At 42.0% G+C, this 15,485-nt stretch overlaps 1 long non-coding RNA gene across 1 annotated transcript; it reads right to left on the bottom strand.

Annotated features, from left to right (window-relative positions):
- Positions 1-880: 880 nt before the first annotated feature.
- LOC131104038 (uncharacterized) lies at positions 881-15,027 on the bottom strand. Its single transcript, XR_009119723.1, has 3 exons — positions 14,915-15,027; positions 14,485-14,642; positions 881-2,384 (listed from the first exon to the last, which is right to left on the bottom strand). It is a non-coding gene; the product is annotated as an uncharacterized LOC131104038 (long non-coding RNA).
- Between the last annotated feature and the right edge of the window lie 458 nt (positions 15,028-15,485).

The following is a 15,485-nucleotide window of genomic DNA, read 5'->3' as shown; positions in this document are numbered from 1 at the left end:
ATCCACAGTTGTTTTGGTTGCCGCTTCAAACGGATGGTGGCAAACTAGCGTATTCGCAACAAGGCGATTTTACAATGTTACAATTACGATAATGGCTTCATTTATTTTGAACATGAATACAAGTCACATCGGAATATATCACTTTGTACAATTCACAGATCTCTCCTCAAAAAGGAGTAGGAAGAAGTAAAGCGGAATTAATCCTACCCCATATCCGTTTCATACAAATTGAAATGCATTTCTTCACTTCCTGTATTCCCGGTTTCAATACACAGGAAAATGATAAGATATAAAAATGTGACCCTTAATCATGGTAAACATAGAATAATGCTAACCGAGGAAAATGGTTGACAGGAACATAGTTGGACAAAAAGTGAGTGAGAACCAAAAAAAATACACCTGGATTTCAGCCTGGATTTGAACATTGTCGAGGTAGAGGATTGGCGCACATCTTCTGGAAGACTGTTCCAGATTTTGGCAGCATGAAACTGAAACGCAGCCGATGGCTGAGGTACTCGCCGCCTGAGATGGTTCATGTGGCTCTAATACAGGGGTCTCAAACTCAATTTACTTGGGGGCCACTGGAGCTCGGGCCTGAGTGAGACTGGGCCGCATCAGGTTTTCCATTTAAAAAAAAACGCATTTATTAAAAAAAAAACAAAAAAAAACTTCGCTTTGTTTCCAATTTTCTACAATAAAAGCTCTGATAAAACATTCCACTGTTCTCAAATATCTTGCTTTTTATTTTTCTACACAAAATAAGATGAAAAATAAATAAACAAATCAAGAATAAAGAAAATCATTCAATCAGTAATAAATAAATAAATAAATAAATATAATAATAATAATAATAATAAAACGGCAAATAATAAAAACTTAAGAAACCACATATAGTTGGTGGGTAGACAAATTATTTTTTTTCAGATTAAAATTAACAAAGGATTATTAGAGCCCTGTAGACATGACAAAACACGACTACACATTTATACTCTTTTTATTGACAACATATTGCGCAACTGCAGGGTCTTGAGACACATGCTAACTCGCAAACTAGAGAGCTAGCGACCTAAACGGTAGCCTTCAAGTTATTTCCTTTAAACTTAAATAGCCCAAAACATACCACTTCCACACGGATAGGGAGGATAACTATTAACAGTTATTTAACCTTTAACATGAACATTAATCAAACGTAATAATTTTTTCTGGGTACATGATACCATACAGCATCCATATCAAACTTGCGCGGGCCGCACTAACATTAAACTTTCATATCAAGGCGGGGGCCTCAAACTGGTGTCCTGTGGGCCACATTTGGCCCGCGGGCTGCGTGTTTGAGACCCCTGCTCTAATATATCAGAGGTGTACTTTGGTGGAAGAGTATGGGGTCACGTTACTAATAAAAGTCATCACCTCACTTCCTGATTTCTAAGCTCGCTTCTGTTTTCTGCGCTTTCGGTTCTGTTGCCTTCTTCTTCTCAGATTTACGTTCTCCTCGCTCTGGATTCTTTTTGGTGTTGACAATATTCTCTCTCTGCGACAGGAAGCCGGTACAAAGACCTGAGTACTAGACCAATGTGGTTTTATTTCCTGGTTCTAGTCGGGACTCTAGCAGCAGCATTCTGTATGCACTGCAGCTGCTTTCCATGTCATTTAAAGAGTGCGGTGAGAAGGCCAGGCTTTTAGTTTCAAGAATTAAGCACAACGAGAGTCATCATTTAGGAATTAAGGAAGATGCCATGATGTCTGTTCCCAATCCAGTAGATTTATATCTACGTACAATTTTACTGTTCACACTGACCTAAAAAAATCAGATACAGGTCAGATATGAGCAGAATTTAGCCTCGGTCACATGGCTACAATCTGGCAACTGTTTGGCCTTAGTAGAGGTCTGCAGTGTACTGCGTTGGCAAAGAAATAACCAAATACATTTTGCATGCATCCTCCCATCCCACTCCCCCAATTCAGCAGTGCACAGATGAGTGCTGATAGGGAGGAAATGAGAGCCACACGCTCACACACACCAATCATATCCATGCTGAAATGTCCGAGCTGCAACTATTCCTGACTCTTTGTCACCCCAATGACCTTTTCCCTTTATTTCAATTCACATTCCCTGGCAGGCACAGCATGGAGTCACCTTGGGAGACGCACAGTCTTTCCCTGCATATAAAAATGATGACTCGTCTCACACACACACACACACACACACACACACATACTGCTGCTGTCTCCTTGTGGCCACTCACACGGTGGAGATCCTCTGTAAACAGAAACACCACTGACCTGCTCACCCCGACCTCCCGCCGTGCCAGTGTGTTTGTGTAACTGTCCCACTTCAGTCTGCAGACCCGCAAGGAGACTCCCCGTGCATTTTGCTTCCAAGCCTGGTGGGCACACACACACACACACACAAACACACACAGTGATGCATCAGTTTTCATGCATGATGACGGGATAGTGCTGCTATTGTGGAATCAAGCGATTTGTGGACCCTCATAAGTGACGCGTCACCCTCAGGGTGTCTTACTCATGGAAGACATGCTTGCAAATGTGGAGATGCCATGACCATGCAGGTCCAGCTTGTTTAAACATGCCCAGGTGAGGATTCTCCATACTAGTTCATCTATGAAGACAATAACAACAACACACTGCTTAACCAAGCCAGTTCATTTGTGGATCTGTACTACATATGTACTCCTTCGTACTGGACCGGAGTGGTGAAGTTGTTATCCCTTCTAGCACCAAACCTCGCTTTACAAACGCCACAGTTTTTGTATGTTTCGGTTTTCAACCAGATTTTTTCTCAAAATTTTGCGTTTGTGTCCATTATCGTATGATATTTCACGTAACAAACTTGTCCATTTGCCTTGTACTGTATCGTTCCTCGTGGTTAGCGCGCAGACCTCACAGCTAGGAGACCAGGGTTCAATTCCACCCTCGGCCATCTCTGTGTGGAGTTTGCATGTTCTCCCCGTGCATGCGTGGGTTTTCTCCGGGTACTCCGGTTTCCTCCCACATTCCAAAAACATGCTAGGTTAATTGGCGACTCCAAATTGTCCATAGGTATGAATGTGAGTGTGAATGGTTGTTTGTCTATATGTGCCCTGTGATTGGCTGGCGACCAGTCCAGGGTGTACCCCGCCTCTCGCCTGAAGACAGCTGGGATAGGCTCCAGCACCCCCGCAACCCTCGTGAGGAAAAAGCGGTAGAAAATGAATGAATGAATGAATGTATCGTTCCTCTGAATCAAAGCACCTTACGCTTTGTCTGTGCATTTCTTTATTACGTGTGACTGCTAAATAACCTGCCATGGGGCCAAGCAAAGTTGTGAGTGCCAACGCTTTGACAAAGAACGTGAAAAAAAACAGTTCAAATTCCGAATTAGCTTATTGCACAGAACGAGGATGGTCGGTCTTGCCAAGATTTTGCATAGGAAAAAAGTACCAAAGGTTCTTGGGTAAGGGATAGATGAAGACCAACCTTGAGTATCAGTATCGGAATCAGCCCATTTCAGGCCCACTTGATCGGAATGGGCAAATAATTGGGAATACTTGGCAGTACATAGATCCTGGTAAGTGACAAGAATGTTGTCAATAAAAGTTCTAACCTGCTGTTTTAGAAGTTTGGTCTAAAAAGTAGAAGGAAATGGTAAATGTGTGACTTTTTCCTCAATGTTTTCCCTACAAAGAAGTTTTAATGTGTTTGTCTTCCTATCGTGCTCGTGCTCCCATCCCCAAGCAGTCCCGCCTCTTCCTCCTCCTCTTTTCCTCTCTGGTGACGGCATATTGATGCGGCACGCGGAGGTTAAGCCGCCGGTTTAGTGTCCAGGCGGCCATGACATTCCGCCTCGCCAGCCCCTAATTGACTCGTCAGCGTGAGTATCAGCTAAACCTCAGCTCACCTGCTCCTCGCGTGTCCACCGGGCTTGTGATTGACAAACTGCTCTAATAGACCAGCTCCAGAGTTTGACATTTCTTCCTTTTTTTTTTTTTTTGAATGAAACTTTTTCTCTTTCAGATCCTTCTCTCCATGACCTCAATGATGATCTTCTCATCGTTCTCCCGGGCCTCCGTCCCCTCGGTTCCGGAATGCCACTCCATGTTAGCGGCATGAACGTTACACTGCTTTGTGGAGAGCAGCTGGAGGTCTCAGTTACTCTGGAAAGTTTGCCCCTCATGCTGCAGGCATGCCGTTCTGCCTTTGGCTTGATTTCAGACGTCTACTCCTGCACACACACACACACACACATATGCACACCCTTTGGAAATCATACACAGCCCATGTGTTGTGTTTTCCCCCTCCAAGTGACTGGAGTCCAGTACAGAAGCATTATCTATTTAAGACCACTAACTCTAAAGATTAGATGGAGATCGGGCCTCATAATGTCCAGTCTGGGGCAACAAGATGCGTCAATGGGGGAGGGGCCTTCATGTCACAACAACACCAGCTCACCCACCCAACACCTAACATTACATTTGAAACAACTTTTTACACCGTTTGCTTGTCTGGAAAGTTGAGGCCCGCTCATATAAGCTGACTGCTGGCAGGAATGTAGAAAGCAGATTAAAGCTTGTTATATGAGACATATTAACAGCTTTCCTTTCAAAGCAAGCAGTGATAGATAGCGCCAGGAGTGGAACTACCAACCGTTTTTGTGACAAGTTACCTCGTCGGCGTGTCACACGTGGAATGTTTTGCTTCGTGAATGTCCCAGAAATGAGGCGGGCGTGTAAATAATGAAAGAAAGGGACGCGGCTCTTCATTGAAGAGGCATTTACAGCCTGGTGTTTGTCTCATCTGCATGTGTGTGTGTGTGTGTGTGTGTGTGTTTGTGTGTGTTATGTACAGCTCTCTAAAAACACATTAATCAAACATGGCGCCGTAACATCACCTCTGAAATGAAAATGAGCTCGCTATAAACCATGCTGATGACATGTCAAACTAATTGCTCTTTGACAGCCCCCCCCACACACACACACACATACACACATATACACTGTATGACGTTGTCGATGTCAAAACGATGTTGCAAATATATTAGCTTAGGCCCGTCTGAGCTCCACTAATGGCGTCTGTGTTTTCAGCACGTGTTCCATAGCAACTGGTGTGTTCCGTCATGTCGTCTGGTTGGATACGAGCCAACTCATTGGAGGAGGAAATATGGAGCTCAGCTAACTAAAATATGGCTCATGTGACAGCTAATGTTTTTTTATACTGCCATCACTTGTCATCTTGCTAGGCCAATGGTACCTACCGTGCCTGGGCCCGCTACACACCAAAAGCACGGTATGTCTGGTGAGTCCGAACGCACCGATTCAATCCCGCTGAGCATCAGGAAGACAATTCCATGCACACATGCAAACGTACCAAAGAGAGAGGATGATTGCAATGCAATCGCTACTTGATATTTGATAATTGATAACACAACAAAGTCAAACCCACCGATATTCATGAAGATGTCATAGTTTTAACAACAGCAGCAACCATAAATCATCAGAACAACTACAAATATGGAAATAGTCCACAAAGTCCTAGAAGAGGGGTCTCAAACACACGGCCCGCGGGCCAAATGTGGCCCGCAGGACACTAGTTTGAGGCCCCCACCTTGATATGAAAGTTTAATGTTATTGCGGCCCGCGCAAGTTTGATATGGATGCTGTATGGTATCATGTACCCAGAAAAAATTATTACGTTTGATTAATGTTCATGTTAAAGGTTAAATAACTGTTAATAGTTATCCTCCCTATCCGTGTGGAAGTGGTAAGTTTTTGGCTATTTAAGTTTAAAGGAAATAACTTGAAGGCTACCGTTTAGGTCGCTAGCTCTCTAGTTTGCGAGTTAGCATGTGTCTCAAGACCCTGCAGTCGCGCAATATGTTGTAAATAAAAAGAGTATAAATGTGACTATAGTTGTATTTTGTCATGTCTACAGGGCTCTAATAATTCTTTGTTAATTTTAATGAGAAAAAAATAATTTGTCTACCCACCAACTATATGTGGTTTCTTAAGTTTTTATTATTTGCCGTTTTATTATTATTATTATTATATTTATTTATTACTGATTGATTGATTTTCTTTATTCTTGATTTGTTTATTTATTTTTCATCTTATTTTGTGTAGAAAAATAAAAAATAAGATATTTGAGAACAGTGGAATGTTTTATCAGAGCTTTTATTGTAGAAAATCGGAACCAAAGCAAAGTTTATTAATTTTTCTGTTTTTAATAAATGCGTTTTTTGGGGGGTTTTTTTTGGAAAACCGGATGCGGCCCAGTCTCACCCAGACCCTAGCTCCAGTGGCCCCCAGGTAAATTGAGTTTGAGACCCCTGTCCTAGAACTTGCAGTAATACAGCAGAATAGGAATTGTCATTTCATGAATGCAATTGACCCTCTTCTAATGGAAAATCACAACAACTACAAATAAGACAAAGTCAGGGAAATGACGGTAGAATTGAAATGATGGGACAAGCGAACGCAGCACGGCGCAAATGCACAGTGTGAGTGCAGGCAGGCAGGGGCCAGGAAATGGAGGGGGGGCCAAGTCCAGCACAGCACGAATGGCCTCATGTGAATATGGAGTAAGATATCGTATGGAAAAATATTTTCTTAGTAAAAAAAATAATAATTTGATCTTAATTAGAGTTTTTTTCATCATGCTTTGATTTCAGGGATTGCAACACATACGTCTTAGTCCTGGTTCCATGTAAATAAGATCATATAAGAAGAACGGAATGTGCACAGAAAACCGAGCCAGTAGAACAGGAAGGAGAATGTCAAGACTGATCAATTATCTTCTTTTTTTTATGTTCCCGCTCAAAAAGATTAGCTTCGGTTAGAATGAAGACAGTTTTCAGTGTGGAAAAGACACTTCCAGTGATCTCATTTTGGAATATTGGACAGAAAGGCAGTTGGCTCATTGGGATGACCTCGCTATCTTTTACAGCAGCTGCCAATGTATTGTGTGTCCTGTGTGTGTTCAGTGTGTGAGTTTCAGCAAATGACATCCCAGTCATCCTATCCCTCGCCTGCTTATCCACCCTTCCTAATTGTCACGCCACTAAAGCCCAAGCAGAGGCAAGTGTGTCCCCGAACCCGCAAGAGATTGATATTTATTTCAAGTCATAAATAGTTGTATCCCAGTGGCGGAGACCCATACAAAGCAGGACAAGAGGTGGCAGTGGCCGACTTTCTGTCTGCCTTGCAAAATAACAAGTAAATGATTTATGAACATGCAGCCAGGAGGATTTGAGGTGACATAACAACAGGCTTGAGCAGCGTTTACTGAAAGTGTGTGTCTGTGTGACACAAACAACTCGGGGACACTTCCAAGTGTGATGACTGGAAAGTTGTTGTCACGAAGCAGCAATGTAGCCTCATTGTTGACATTACAACACTGCATGACCAACTGGACTCCAGCTATATTTATTTGCTGGTGTCCTATAAAAAGATCCTTGAACTCCTTTAATGTGTGTGCTGATGCCCTTTATAAAGAAGTCCTTTTGCCTGCCAAAAAATGCATGTTCATTAAGTCTGGCATCGACGACACCAGCAACTGGGTTACATTGGCTCTAAAACAGCAGGGTTGTTGGCATCGGCACCAGCGGCAACAATATCAACACTGGAACTCGACATTTGCTGATGAGGCGCCATGGTTCCCCCAATACATTTATACCATAAATATTACCAGTGGCCGGGTTCAAATCCACCCTCAGCCATCTCTGTGTGGAGTTTGCATGTTCTCCCCGTGCATGCGTGGGTTTTCTCCGGGTACTCCAGTTTCCTCCCACATTCCAAAAACATGCTAGGTTAATTGGTGACTCCAAATTGTCCATAGGTATGAATGTGAGTGTGAATGGTTGTTTGTCTATATGTGCCCTGTGATTGGCTGGCCACCAGTCCAGGGTGTACCCCGCCTCTCGTCTGAAGACAGCTGGGATAGGGCACAGCACCCCCAGTGATCCTCGTTAGGATAAGTGGTAGAAAATGAATGAATTAAATACCAGTGGTGTCATTAGGCCTATTTTAGGGGGGGATTTAGTCCCCCTGAAATAATAAATAATAAAATAATTAATAAAATAAGTAAGTAATTTAATTTCTTTTTTTCTTTTTTTTACAAAAAAACAGAACAGGACAGAATGGTTGCAGAGCTTGAGCAGCAGTTTTGCAGTGTAGATTGTGTGTACTTATTTAATGGTGGCCTAAAACAATTGAGTATCTAAATTAAATTACTATTTGTTTTGGGGATTTTATTTTTTTTGTTTATTTTTTAATATCTACTACATTCATTCATATCCCGTGCGTCTTCAGGGGGTTCAGCCCCCCACACCCCCTCCTCCCCCCGAATATTACACCAACATTTTTTTTCTCTGCATATTTAGATTTCCTGACCATGAAAAAATACCAATTGCAATTGGATTCCTGATGATATCAATATTATTTCAATGCCAGTTTTCTTCAGGATCTAGCTCCATACAACAACTCTAGATTCCACAGTGTTTTGGCTATCGATTATGGTGTCTGTTGCATGTTTATAGCTTCATTTATTGTCTTCCTATGATGAAAATTCCAAAGATCCCCTGCTTTTCATATTCCATGACCATAGTATCCAGAAATATTCCATTATTTGGATATTTTGTAGAAGCTCTTGGATATTTTTTCCCAATGCCTCTGACCATTTTTCATGGAGTTATATGCACAATGTTAAAGAATCCTGGATCTAGACGGTGATCTGGCTCACCCCCCAAAATTTAATCAGCCCATTTCCGACCTTTCCTGAAAATGTCATCCAACTCCATCAGAACATTTCAAGTTATTCCAGTTATATATTCCAAGTTATTTTGAACACCAACAAATGGCAACAAAAAAAAAACATCCTTGGAGTGAGAGAGAAGAGGATTGCTTTTTAGTTCACGGTAGATTCAGTAATCCGACCAAATAACAGCAGATATCTTCCCAGTAGAACATTCCCAAACATTCTTAAGCATAAGGTTCAGAAGAGATAATGATGTGTAATACCAGTCGTCCGTCAACGGCACATTCTTGAGCTTTGAGTGTTCTTTTTATCGAGTTTAGTGGCCTAGTTTGCAAGCAAGGCACTCTATTATTCATGAGTCGTTATTCTAAGTCGTGCTACTATTTGGGAGCCCTTCAATCTTCAAACCATTGATTGGCAGCGTAGATGTTGGCTTCTTGAAGTGACTTCTGATAATCATCATCAATGTAGCATGAAGTGTTAGTATGAAGTATTAAGTGTGTATTTTAGCAAAGGTAGTACATGCACATGTACGTTAACTATTCATTCATTTTCTACCGCTTATCCTCACAAGGGTCGCAGGGGGTGCTGGAGCCTATCCCAGCTGTTTTTGGGCGAGAGGCGGGGTACACCCTGGACTGGCCAATCACAGGGCACATATAGACAAACAACCATTCACACTCACATTCATACCTATGGACAATTTGGAGTGGCCAATTAACCTAGCATGTTTTTGGAATGTGGGAGGAAACCGGAGTAGCCAGAGAAAACCCACGCATGCACGGGGAGAACATGCAAACTCCACACAGAGATGGTCTGGTCTCCTAGTTGTGAGGTCTGCACGCTAACCACTCGTCCACCGTGCAGCCCTACGTTAACTATAACTGATAATAACAAATGAAATAGTGCCAATCAAGTGCAGAAACTCTGATAATGAAGGCGACAAACACCATTCAATGCAAGAAAGAAGTCAAAGCTAGCAAAATAACAAATGTAGCATCTGTTGCAATAGGATTGTAAGGTAAAAGTAGAAACCTTTCACTCAATTTGCAGCGGGAACAGTGAGCCGCATCAGTAGTTTCCAGTTTATAAGCTGCTACTTTTTTCTCATGCTTTGAACCCTGTGGCTTATGCAGCCATATCTGACACATTAAGAACGTTTGATCACGTGTAGATTTACTACAGCTTCTGTTTGGACTACTCAGACCGCCAACGGGTTTTGAAAGGCTGGACTGAATGAAGTGGATAGTTCAAGCTAAATGGCTAATTTCCTTCGTGACAACGAAAGAGAGCAAGAGAGACTGACAAAGTGTGTGACGAAGGAATTATGAGGTTGTTCAATTGTGATGCTTGTCAAGGAGACTTGAGTGCTTTTAGCTCCCCGGAGGAGGACGGTGATGAATTCTGCTCGGCTACTGTTCCACTCACTGTTTCATCATCATCATCATCATTTATTTCCATCTTCTCGCTGAAGGCTGGAGGTCATGGTTCGCCAGTAGCACCCGTTTTTAGCCGCTAATTTGCATTTGTTGTTCCATGTGATGATGTTATCAGTCCATTTGTGTCTTGGTCCGCCTCTTTTCCTCTCTCCTTTTATTTTTCCTTCTCGGAGTTGAGCTTCAAATTGACTGTTTCTGATTGTGTGACCAAATGACTTGCTTTTTCCTTTCTATTATGTCCTTCAAAAGTTTTCTCTGTTGATTAGCCATTGTTGGTACTTCTTTGCTGGGTTCTTTCTTTCCAGTATACCTTTTATTATTTTACATACACAACACATCTCAAAACCTTGCAACCTTTTGCAGTTGATTAAGTTATTGATCCATATAATGAAATAGATGTTATATAGCATTTACTATAAATCCTAAACCTACTTGGTTGTACTGTATGTTATTTATTGTGAAAAAATGTTCCGTACCTTTTGGAAGAAATTACTAACAAAAACCAGAGTTCCACTGCAAATATAAACGTGTGTGGGCACTTGTCGCTATTTTAACAGCAACCGGAGGCATATTGACCTCGAGCTGCGCCATACGGCACCGCAGCATCCCACCGTGTGGCCATTATTGATAATGAGCACGACAATGCGAGGTGCTCGTTTAGCAAAACAGGTTTGTGACCCACCAAACAATTAGAAGGTAGCGCCATAACCTTAGAATGGCCACTGTGCACTATGCGTTAGCAATAATGAGTATGGCTGCGGTCACTGCTTGTGCGTCCACTCGCCAACCACAACGTTAGGTCCACCTGTAGATTCTAATGAGGCCCAATACAAGCAATAAGAGCTGCATCTGCACTACTTTTACAGAACTAATAATGCCTAGTCTGGGGAAATGCGGCTTTTCCACGGTTAACCAGTTGCAAGTAAATATTGGTGTACTACTACTATTATTCTACTTCATTTATTTCTCTTGTCCCTGTTTACATGCACATCTCTACAGTTGGCACACTAGTCACTAATGCGTTAATCGTGCCGAAAAACTTCACAAAATACTGGGTGTTATATAAGATGGCCGTGGCGCTCTGTCAAGGACGTTGATGAGAGCGTGTTTGTCACAAACACAATAGACGCAGCGACACCCAACTCGAGCGAATCGAGTACTCATACTTTTGTGAAAGGAAACGAGTTTACCGTCAGTAAAACGTAGTAAATATGACCGCTCCATTTACACCCTCCGTGTCGACACAACCCGTCCAACTCCAACACAATTGGGGGCCGACACTCGCATCCACAGTCCTAGCCAAGCATCGCCATGGCAACTCAAATCCCAGCCCCCATCACCTCACTCCATGCCAAACCAGCAATGACATGACAGTCCATGTGGTTCTGTTTTCCATCTCATGTCTTCATTGTCATTATTTGTCTTTATCATCCCAATCCTTCATTCCCAGCTGTGTAGGTCATTGCCAGGAACGTTTCATGTTGTTCCTGTCCGTTACCCTATGATCAAGCTTGGGTCAAGCTCCCTCCCACAGCCATAAAAAAATAGACAAAGTCCGCTTGAGAGCCAGTTGTACTGGTTGTCCTTGATTTTCTGTTCCATTTGGATCGCACTTGGATGCACGCCCCTCCTGAGGCGAACCATCTGTCCATGACAGACCAGGATGGACCAAATGGCCGTTTACACGTCACCGTGTTGAACTCGTTTGGCCATTTGTATGCACCCAATCACGGCCAATATTCAGTTATCGAGTTGTTGTTTTGACGTGAATTTGAAGAATTTAACAACCGCCAAGTCCTCAAAAAGGGCCCCGGTTAGGATTTCCTCCAATCCTCATCTTTATTTAAGAACCACAGAGGACTAAAGTATTAAACAGGAATGTGAGGCATACAAAACAAACATTTATGTGATGAATAAAATAGAATAAAAACGCAACTGACAGCTATAAGAGTCAAATGTATCAACTAAACTACTTTCTTCGACCTTCCACAGGCGCTGACACGCAGCAGTCATTGAATCAGTGCTGGGTTCATCCATCACAGTCTGCTTTGGTGCTGCGGAGAGGAAAGCAACAGACAAAAATAGACTGCAACGGACAGCAAGGACTGGCCAAAGGATTATTGGGATCCCTGGTCCAGTCTTCAGGACAAAGACTGGAAAGGTTCTTTGTCATCCCACCCTGGTTGCTACTCCTTGCAGGTCCTTCCCTCAGGTAGGCGCTAGAGAAACTTGCAATCCTTTGTTTATTGTGTTTATCGGTTCCAGACCCGACAGTGATAAGTGAATTCCCAAGAAGTAGGATTCCTTTTTATGAATAGAATACTTAGATCATAAAACACTTTTTTACTCAGGGTGTCCAATATTGGCTTTTTTGCCGACAACCGAAATGCCGATATAGTCCAACTCTTAATTTCCGATTCCGATATCAAACTGTTGTAAAGCAGTCTTTCTCAATTATTTTTCATTCATTCATTTTCTACCACTTATCCTCACGAGGGTCGCGGGGAGCCTATCGCAGCTGTCTTTGGGCGAGAGGCGGGGTACACCCTGGACTGGTCACCAGCCAATCACAGCGCACATATAGACAAACAACCATTCACATTCACATTCATACCTATGGACAATTTGGAGTCTCCAATTAACCTAGCATGTTTTTGGAATGTGGGAGGAAACCGGAGTACCCGGAGAAAACCCACGCATGCACGGGGAGAACATGCAAACTCCACACAGAGATGGCCGAGGGTGGAATTGAACCCTGGTCTCCTAGCTGTGAGGTCTGCGTGCTGACCACTATACCACTGTGCCGCCTCAATTATTTTTCAAGGTTTAAATTTTTTTGGTCCCCCCACCCTACTTTTTATTAAAAAAGGCGCAAAAAATTATGAGAAACAGAGTTTGCGAAAGCCGCACCCTATATTTGGATTTTATGTTTTTTTTTGTTTAAAAATGCTTCAAGCAAAATAAAAATGTGCAAAATGTGCTTAAATATGCATAGTTTTTTATGTATAGGCTGTATTCAACCACAAAACAACATGAAAACTTCAATAATGCCCAACCATCCTTTTTCTATGCCGCCTATCCTCACTAGAGCCACAGGGGTATGCTGGAGCCTATCCCAGTTGACCCCGGACTGGTTTATTCATGAGTATAAAATGAAGCCGTGAAATTCTAAGAGTGAAATAGCAAGGGTGTGATCTATAAGCTCTGTCCTGACATGCTAATTATAGTGTTTGGGTGTGAATGTAGTAGAGTTTGAATGGACTTTTATAGTTATATTCTTTAGTCCAAATAGAGGATACTGACCTCCATTGGTGGAGAGTATGATTATAGTACCTCCCCTCCCCCAGACTTCTAAGGCTGATTTAGTTAAGAACAATTGAAGAAGCATTCACATCAAAGTACCCCCTCAGACTCTTAATGGTGCCATTGTTGTTTTGTATGAAAGGAAGCAAAGGTGAGCGGGGGTGACGGGGAGACGACGGTATTAGGTTGATTTTTTTTTTCATCTGATTCTAGGTCAGTCTCATCACCCCATTAGCACACACACCGCCAAAATGTGATTTCATCTCACATGCATGCAAAGAGGAGTAGCGCTGTGTAATTAGCAGCTTTTCACTAACGACTGTGTTAATGGGCAACTGTGTGTCTATGGGGGAGTATTGTGTCAATGTCAGCATGCTCTTCTGCCACTGGGCACATTTTATTACACAGTCTGCAGACTTTCCTGTCTCAAAATGTATCAAAGCTATTTTTAATTGAATTGTTTAAAAAGTAATTTTAGTATACGGATTCTCACAAGCTGGGTTAGTGGGGAATCAAATTTGTCATGATGGTCTTATCACAGTTGGATTTGTAGGTCAGCCAATCGGCGGGAGTTGCCCGGGGACTAGCAATAATTTGCTAATTAATTGATAATTCATTAAAAATATATACAATTATTTGGCTAGACTTTTGACCCCAGGGTAGATTCCCATTGTGTCAAGTTTTCACCACAGGAGTTTCATATTGTTATAATCAAATGGAGATCATTTTATATGACAATACGCCCTGCTGGTGCGGAAATGTGTTTGAGATAGTCTCTATTTGCATAATAATCAAAATGATCGTACATGCTTCTTGAATGATTTTGTTTGATGACTTAGACAGAAATGTCTTAAAGGGGAACTGCACTTTTTCTCACGTGAAATATAAACACGTATCACTTTCCGTTTTCCCACTAACAACGAGGCATGGTTTGATATACTGTACAAGCTGTATACTGTACACTGATGATAACATGGAATAGTTGCATTACCTTGCTGGGTGTTTGTAGCAGATAGGCTTCTCGGGTTGTGAGATCGTCTCCCAGGATGCACTAGTTTGGAGCGGTCAAAAGTATAGGGGGTGTGTTCAAATCAAAGAACACGGAAGGTTGTCCTCTTTTGGTGATTTTATTTAGGTTATGATGTGGTACTGATGAGACATACATACAAAGACAAATACACAATAAATGATAAGTAACGTAATGTAACTCATATTACACAAGTATAATGATGAGCTAGAGGCACGCTACACACAGAAATTCAACAAAGAAACCAAGCAAACATGACACTCACTAGAATAACCGTTAGTCATAGTTTAAATAGCTTAAATACTGATATTAGCACCGATGAAAAGGGAGCCTAACTTTGTGAAAAGGGTGCCCAAACTACTCCACAGCTCCCACAATAAGCCAAAAAACTCACCTTTATGCATTCACGCACAGCATCAACCTGGTGATATGATGTATGAGGCGCAATAAGGCTCAGAGATCTATATATTGTTCAACCGAAAAAACGTCCCGCACTGTGGTGCGTTTACTGACCGCTGAACACCGTAGGACAAACGACACTCTAAGCCGAACATACAATGCAATGTAAATTATGGGCTTTCTAACAGTCACAATGTTTATGAAATTAATATCAATGCGTTTTCTGTATACTAAGAATGTAATATTGAATACTGCCTGAGAACTAACACTGCACTCTAAACTGAACATACAATGCAATGTCAATTATGGGCTTTCTAACAGTTTTGATTATTTAAAACACTACTGAAACTTCTTTCCTAAGTGCATTGATATGTACTATATATACTTATGCTAGTTCCCTCATCAACAGCGACAGTACTTAAACCAGGATATGTTCTCCCCGTGCATGCGTGGGTTTTCTCTGGTTTCATTCCAAAAACATGCTGGATACTCCAAGCAGTGTTAAAAGAAACGCTTGAAGCCTTGGTGTTCTTGTTTCCGATCCTACTGTATGCTAATGAAGGCTC

The sequence above is a fragment of the Doryrhamphus excisus genome, chromosome 16 (genome assembly GCF_030265055.1).
Source record: "Doryrhamphus excisus isolate RoL2022-K1 chromosome 16, RoL_Dexc_1.0, whole genome shotgun sequence".
Taxonomy (NCBI): domain Eukaryota; kingdom Metazoa; phylum Chordata; class Actinopteri; order Syngnathiformes; family Syngnathidae; genus Doryrhamphus; species Doryrhamphus excisus.
This window is presented reverse-complemented; position numbering and strand designations above follow the sequence as displayed.